Raw genomic sequence first — 8690 nt, forward strand, 5'->3', positions numbered from 1 at the left:
AATACTCATTAAAATTAATCAGATTAAAGGCTTGAGATAGTATTTTTATGGGTGATGTAAAGAAATAGTATTTTTATGATTCAGCGTGTGATGTAAAGGTAATATATATTTAATTCTTCTTTTTTATCTTTTAATTTTAAAAAATTTTGAATACAAAATTTAAATATAATAAGCTGAGTTTACTGCTATCCGGTTACAAACAATGGCAGTTTAAATCTATTTTACAATGCTGCAAAAAGTACTTTTTCGAAATAATTTAAATATATCAAAAAAAAAAATTCCTGAAGGCAATTTTAATGTGCTGTATTGTTTGCTTGATAGACAGAAAAAATTACCATCTGATTTTCTAGATTTCAATTTATGGTATCTGAAAGACCTATGCTGGTACATTTTAAATTTTGAATAGAAGCATTTTATGGCAGTAAAAGCACTTTCGAATAAATGCATTGATATATAAAATTTGAAAAAAGAAATCAAAATCGAATTTTCGGCAACTTGAAATATTTACTTATCCAAACGTATGACATAAAAGCAAAATAGAAGCTCTTAAAAGAAGATAACGAATTCTAGGCGCAAAATTCTCTGAAATACGGACGAACAGGAAATCATGAACGTAATTTCACTTATTCTTTCTTCAATAAAATCAATACCTCTTGCTGTTATTTATTAAAAACGAGCCTTTTTGGTTTAAATAGTTGAAAAAAGAAAGTAACATATAAATTATTGTAGTCTATACTCTGTTAGATAATTTCGTTTTATAAATTAGTTCTATTTTTCATGCGCACGATATCGTGCAGTAAGAGTTTAAGAATAAAATGTGGCACCAAAGATAAGCAAAGTGTACAGTTGTAAGAAAGACATTTTAAAGGCATGACTGTTACTATAACTTGTTGTTGTTGAAAAGTATCAAAATGTTATTGAGAAATATGCATTACTATTTAATTCCACTTTTTTTTCATTCAATAATGAGGTTTTTTTTATAATTTGAAAAATAAAATGAAAATCTGATTTAGTGCTGATACAATTAAATTTCACTTTCAGTCACTTACTTCTGCCGAATTGAATCCGAAAACAGTTTCCTTTTTACATTTTTTTAAAAAGAATTTTTCATCACCTAAGTCCATAAATATGTGAATACGTTTTTTGAGCATATATAAATGAAGTAACTCTTACATTTCAAAAATTCAAAAAGCTATAGTAAAAGTTGAATTAATTTCTAAAATTTATATGAAAAGAAATTAATTTAAGGGATAATTCATTCATAGAATCTTAATACGCACATCAAAAGCAATACATTTCTCAGTGACCAAAATTTTATCAGCATAAATTATGCAATTGTTTTTTTCTTAAATCAAATTGTGAAAAATTCCATTTCTTTATTACAATGAATTAAATTTTATGAGGCTGCAAAAGAGAGAAAAGTTCATCTTTTAATATAGGGAAACTGAATTGGATATAAAAGAATTCGGTGCCCGCCGAAAACATCGCGGACGAAAACGTCGCGAATGAAACACGCAGGGTATAAACATCGTCGTACAAAACACCGTGGTAGAAAAGAAACCAAGGAGAATATATCATAGTTCTAAAAATCATAGTATAAAAATACGTCGTCTTCGAAAATAACGTGATTAAAAAATTGCAATTTTAAAGCATCATCGTAGAAAATATCATGGTAAAAAATAGTCCAGCTATACAATCATCACATGACTATATCATCGCAGACATGTATTTTTCAGGCTTTTAAATGGGTAAATGTCTACTTGCATAATGATTTGTAAGCGCAAGAAGGAATAAGTAATATTTTCTATATTCTGTATTTCATATTTTGGAATTAATTATTAATTTTTGCTAAAAACCAAGTAGGAAACTTAAGCTTCAAAAACTGAAGGGCGGAAAATAATTAGAAAATTAAAGATGGGCAGATAGGATTTTAAACTTATGACCTTTAATAGTTAATCTCTTTTCTAAAGTTGTAGTGGTCGTTTCTCATGAAAAATATAGGCTGGAAAAGATTAGAAAAGGGGAGATAAGTAATTGCATGGGGTTACCCATATTAAAACGGTTTAATTAATTAGTTCATTTTCAGTTCTTGAATCTTCATTTTTCTTCTTCCTTTTTTAGCAAAATATTATTATTTCAAAAAGTATGAAATATAGAAGTATAAATATTCCTCTTTCTTGCGATCACAAATCAATATGCGAATGTGCATTTGCCACTTTTAAAGACTATGTCTGCTATGTTATCGTCATGCGATGATTTGTAGGTGCTTTATTTTTTACCACGACATTTTCTATGATGTTTTGAAATTACGATGCTTTTGAGCCGTTTTATTTTCTAGCACGATATTTACAACTGCGATGTTTTCTCCCTGTTTTCCTTTCTTCCACGATATTTTGTACAACGATGCTTTCACTTTACGTTATTTTCTCCTCGATGTCTTTGCCTCGATGCTTTTGCCCTCAAACTAGAATTCGACCTGTATCTTAGACCTTTGGCCCATACAGAAAAGAGGGGCCAGAGTTTTAAAGAACGTTTTCCTAAATGGGGCCATTAAGTTGTAGAACTTGTATTTTAATTTTCTTAATCTAAAGCATTTTTTGAATTTAGTACTTTTTTTTTAAATGTCGTTGATGTACATTTTGTTATTTAAAAAGTTAACGAAGTACTAAATGTTTTCTTCTCTTGCTCTGATTTTAAGATTAATTTTCTTACCGAAAGTATTTTTGGTCAGATGCAACGAACGTTTGAATAAGTTTTGTACAATAATGAACGAAATTAGGGTTAAATTCATTTAATTATTTGATATTAATAGATTTCGATTGAATTAAAAAAAATTTGTTCATCATTATGCTAAATACAAATTTCTCCTCGTGCGACCCTCGTAGGAAAGGAGTTTTAATTATAGAATGATTTTCGCAAATTATGGAAATGATTTTGATAATTAATTTTTTTGGCATAAAGGGCGTATTTCTTGTAGCAGTTTTCCTTCTATCTGAGAGGCTTGATCCTTGAATATAGCTTGAATTTTCAATGAGAGTAAATATTTCCTTACCACCATCATGTCATTTTATGTCTTTCGTCTTGTGTCGTTTCCAAAATCTGTTCAGTACTCTTGGATGAAATTTTCCTAAGGCTCGTTTTAGCAAAAACGTTTTAGCACAAAAGTTCCTAGGACTTTTAGGATATCCGTAAGATGATTTTATAGGTATTTCATAAATTGGGATATATTCTATATCCCAATTTATGAAATATTTTTAGTTTGGTATGGTATGTTTTTGGTTCTTTATTTGCTAAATAAACGGCAATTAACTTAGATGTGTAACTAGAGTTTTGTTCATATGAAACTCATCTTTATCGATGTTCTTTCCATATAAGGCTGGAATTTTTCTTCAAACACTGGTTCTAAAATAGTTTGCTGAATGGTACAGGGAATTAATTGTATGTTATTAGTTGATAGCTCCTGCCGTTAGTTGGCGCTCTGAGCGTCCTGTGTCTGAAGTTATTCCATAACTTCACTTTAGTTTTGTAAGAACGAAGGTATTAAGCCTAACTATACTGAAGGCGTGTGCCTAGTAATTGTAACTGTTGTACACTAGTCATCAAAATTAAAGAATAATGACAGAAAAAAGTAGCTGATATTTAATAAAAATGTATTAATAGAAATTTGTACAAAAACATTAATTAACATAAGTTATAATTTTTGCCAGTTGATTAATGGCAAAATATTGAATTTAAAACCAAATTCATGGAAACTGGAAAATGATGGAAAAATTAAATCATCTCTTTCGGAAAAAAAAATTTTAATATAATCTATGGTAATCTCGGACAGATGTGCGTACCTCACATCTTAATTTCATAGACTTTACCAAAGTGTTGATCAAGTCTTGTGGAAGTGCAGGCCTTTCATCTAAAAGTGCATTTTTCAGCTCCTGGAGGGTCCGGGGAGGAATTTGGCAGGCTGAAATTCGGCGCCCTAAGGCATCTCACATATGTTCAATCGGGTTCAAGTAGGGTGACTACGGTGGGCAAGCCAAGATTGATGTCTTCCGTTTTCAAGTATTCTGACACCACATATGCTCGATGAGACAAAGCATTGTCATCCATTAGCAAAAGCCTCTAAGCCAACAGCACCCCTAAACCGTCTAACTTGGGGTTCCATTACCTCGTCCGCATATCTCCAAGCGGTTACAGAACCTCCTTGAAATATATACAGCTCGGTGCAGCCATTTGTCATGATTCCTGCCCAAACCATTAAACCCCGATGGCGGAAACGGGATATTTCACGAACAAAGGATGGCAAGTTGCGTGTTCCTTCCTCTCTTCAGATGAAAACACATCTAGAATCACTGTTCAGACTATATCTGGACGTCACGTCAACAAGCAATACTCGAGCCCAGTCATCTTGGCTCCATTGAACATGATGACGGCACCAGATTAAATGGGCCCCTCTGAAAGCTGGAGCGAGTGGAACTCAAACCACTGGTTTTCTCTCAAACAGTCCAATTTCCTTAAGCCTTCTTGTAGAACAGCTACTTCAAGTTACTGTGGCATCCGGGGGTATAAAACCACATCTCTTGTAGTGGCTTTGTGGTTTCTTCAAGTCGAGTGTCTCTGATTGATTGTAGCAAAGCCTCGAGGGCTATCTGCCTAAGGGGAGGAATGCCTTCGTGGAGGACTTTCTAAGGGAAACTGGCTCGTATAGACGTTACACATGGGGAAAACCACAAAAGCGCCCATGCAGCCAGCCCGTTCGCGGGATTCGAACCTCGGACCGAACTACCAGTGTTCAGCGACTTTACCCCTCGGCCGCTGGTGGGCCTTTCTTCAAGTCCACAACGACAGAAAAAAAAGAAAAAAAAAAGGGTCTTCTTGTTAGCCCTTGAACAGGCTATCTATCAACTGATCCAGTGCTTAACCCTTTAAAGGCCATATTTTCCTAGTAATGTTATGTTAAAATATTTTTCGTATTGAGATTGATTTATAAAAAGAAATTCACTTATTTATTACATAAAATTAATTTGATTTTTAAGACTTTTTCCTTTTTTTTTTTTTTTTTTTTTTTTGTGGATAGTATGTTTTTCACCGTCTACTGGGAGCTATTCAAATGTTTTGTACTAGCTATTCAATGTACGTTTTGCATTTCTTTTTATATCGAATTACATGATATTCATAATATATAATTTGCAGATACTAAAATCTACAAAAGAAATTATAAATTAGATAGTTTATATTTAGTTTATATTAAAAAATTATGAATTTAAATACATTACTTTCCATGAAATTTCAGGAAACAGGGATTAACACACAGTGAGACATTGCAAGCTGTACAAACGTATGTTATTCTCTTCTCATGGGCTTTAGTAGAGCACAAAAGGCAACGTATATATGTTTTTGTAAAGCTGGCATATGGTTAACAACTTTAGTCAATTGTACGTCATCTGGAACAATTTTCTTGCTTAGAAAACTCATAGGTCGTCTTTTGCGTTTACGACTTAAAAATCCAGAAATCAGTTGTGCTAGGCGAAGTCGAAAATGTAATTGTTCTTGAGATCCCGAATCTTTTCTACTTACTTTCCAGAAAATAAAGGCATATAAATTTGTTTCCTCGACAATATGTTCTAAAAATTTCTTCACTAAACATTTGGGGAAAAAAGTCTTTTTCTCTACTGGTTCGTGTTAGACTAGGATTGCTAATTCCTTCTCTATCCGTACAACTAACATGGGAATCAAAATGCCTGGTATCATCAGACCAGCCCTCGCCTTCTTCACTATTTGAGTTGTATTCTTCATGTCACTAGAATCATTTTGAACCTCTATAATTCGGAACATTGTATCAATTCTTTGGTTCCTGTCCACATCTTTGATTGCTTCATTTGTACCTCTACTAGTGCTTGGCTGTGGATCATCAACATTTCTATTTTCCTTGATTGCAAATTCTTCATCTGTTTCATCGTTGTCTGAATATTCAGGATCACTTAGGAGGGCAAAAATAATTCAACAGCCTCCTCTGTTGTATTTTTCTTCTGTTTTTTATACATTACCATGGCAAATGCAGAAAATAATTTGTCTACAACAAATTAGAGATTTCTATTGGAAGTCAGATACTAGAAACTGGCAAGTATAATTCAAAATTGTACCTACTGTTAAGAATTAGCCATAAACGTGAACTTCTGTGCTTATCAAAAACGCACAAGACGAAATCGCTCCCTAAGATATGCGTTTCTTCTTAACCCCACGCTAACCTTCATTTGACCCCACGTTAACCTTCATTGTTACCTTCATTAATGTGAAGAAATTTGTCATTGGTATTATTTTGTACTTTCCGAAGTTATTAACAGATGGTAGAATAGATCATAGGTGGGAAAATAACTTCCCACCGACCTTTAAAAATTAATGAAGTTGGTGGGAAGTATACTTCCCACTTCCCACAGCCTTATAAAGATTTTAAAAAGGGCTCCAAACTCTTGATATTACACTTTAAGGAATATTCAAAATTGATTCAAACGATCTCCACTTGTGTTTGATCTACCTCGATTCTACCAATTATTCGCCACTTTTGACCTTCACTTAAATGATGCTTTCTGAGCCATAACTATAGAATGCTGGTCACACTCAGAAACCACATTCACTTTAAACAAAAATACAGATCGGAATTCCAGCATGCGTCTATTGCGCACCGCATTGTCAATCATGGAATTTTCATACTTCCAGCGCTAACTGTGCATGGAAAAGCAACGTTGTGTTCAATTGTATTTAATTAACATAAATAATAACGGCGTTGGGCACTGGGTGCGACATTATCTTAGAGAGCATAATTTTTTCTCATTATTCTTCAATGAGAATGATGATCATTAAATGATGATCGGTGTATTATATGTAAAAAAATTTATTTGCGTTAATAACGAGCGGAATTATCACTTGCCTCTGGATTTTATGCTTGAACAGAATTCTAATGAATAGCAATATAAATAGTTACCACAGAGCTCTGGTGTCGAAACTCGGAATTCCAGGATATTTGAGGATAAGAGAAAAGAATTATTTGAAAAGAAGAAGAGGTTAAATGAAAAGTTTCTGTTTGATAAAGAATAGTCTTTAGAAAAATATAAAGAAGCGCACGGCGCTAAGAACGGGTACGCCAAAAATTATAAAAAAAAATTAGAAAAAGAACTAAATATTATTATCTAAATATTGAACGACTGAAGAATTGTTTTAAGAATTAACAGAGAAAGAATGAGATTTGTTAGAATTAAATGATGAAATAGAAGACGCGAATCAATTAGAAATAAGTTTAACGGCTACTGAAAATTATAAAGAAGAGATTTCAATTTGTAAAGCACGCGTAAGTAGATATCTCGTAAAAATACATAAAAATAAAGAGCAGGATAATTATTTGCATTCTAACTCTACAGTATCTAGTTTGAATTCTGTTCAAGTTAAATTTCACGTTTAATAATCGAAAAATTTGATGGCGAAATACCCAAATGGCCAAATTTCTGGACATAATCTAAAATTATTTCACGACAAACAAATCGTTAAAGGATGTTTAAAAGGTTAATTATTTAAAAACGTATTTGACAGGTAATGCCGAAATTCCGATAGAATGTATATCATTGACCATAGAATGTATATCGTTATAATTTTCTGAGAAAATTAAAACAAGATATCACGCTTTGTAGAAAAGAATTGCAGAGAGACCATCTGTATCTAATGAATAGCAATAATATTACTCAATCGGACGCCATAACCAAATGCAGTTAAAGAGATTCTGGCTTATTTGACTGAACATTTTCATCAGAGAATTCTTTCTAACAGCAAACCTAAACATTTCAATGAGCACGGGTGGTCCTTGGCCTGCACTCGCCAGATTTCATCTGATACTGTATATGAAGTTCTTGAATGGTGACTGTATCTGAGAATAACCGACGCACAGTTGATGAATTGAAAATTCTAGGATTATTGTTTCTATGTAGACATCTGCAAAGAAAATATTAACTAATACAGAGAAACATTTTAGTTCATGTTTGCACAGAATTTTAGAAACAGGAGTATCACAGACTCACAAGCTGCGATTTGAAGGCAAACAGCTTAGATTATGAAAAAGAAATCTTACCATTTAAAAATCCTCTTTACAATGTTCGAGTTTACAACGTCTTTTTATAATATTCGAGTGCGGGTATATGTACCACCTACATATAACGCCTCCTATGAATAGTTTAATCAATGAGATATCATGATGTCACAAAACATAATATATGTGCTTTCATCTTCATTCTGTGACTCTAATAATTTGTTATACATTATAAAAAATCTATTTAATGCAAAATGAAACGTGATTTAATTTTGGAGAGATAAAATCTGTTGTATATTGCTCTTCAAAACTGAAGGATATTCACAGAAACAGTACTTGTTGAAAATCGATTAAAATCAGTTTGCACAAATTACCAAGTTTGCAATCTCAAAAATATTGAAATTAAAATTTAATTCATGAATACTTCAAAATGATGAAAAAACAAAATTCTAATTTATGGAAATTTCAGAATGATGGGAAAACAAATCTTTCATGTTTTTCAACAAATATTTCTTTATTGATATGTATGATCACCTTTAGCAGAAATTCAAACTTCCCATCTCAGTTCCATAGAATTTTCCAAACTGTAGATTGTAAGCCACTCTTCTAAAATTGGATATTC

Source organism: Stegodyphus dumicola, chromosome 5 (genome assembly GCF_044657685.1).
Source record: "Stegodyphus dumicola isolate Sdum_Otavi_A_Nest chromosome 5, ASM4465768v1".
NCBI lineage: Eukaryota > Metazoa > Arthropoda > Arachnida > Araneae > Eresidae > Stegodyphus > Stegodyphus dumicola.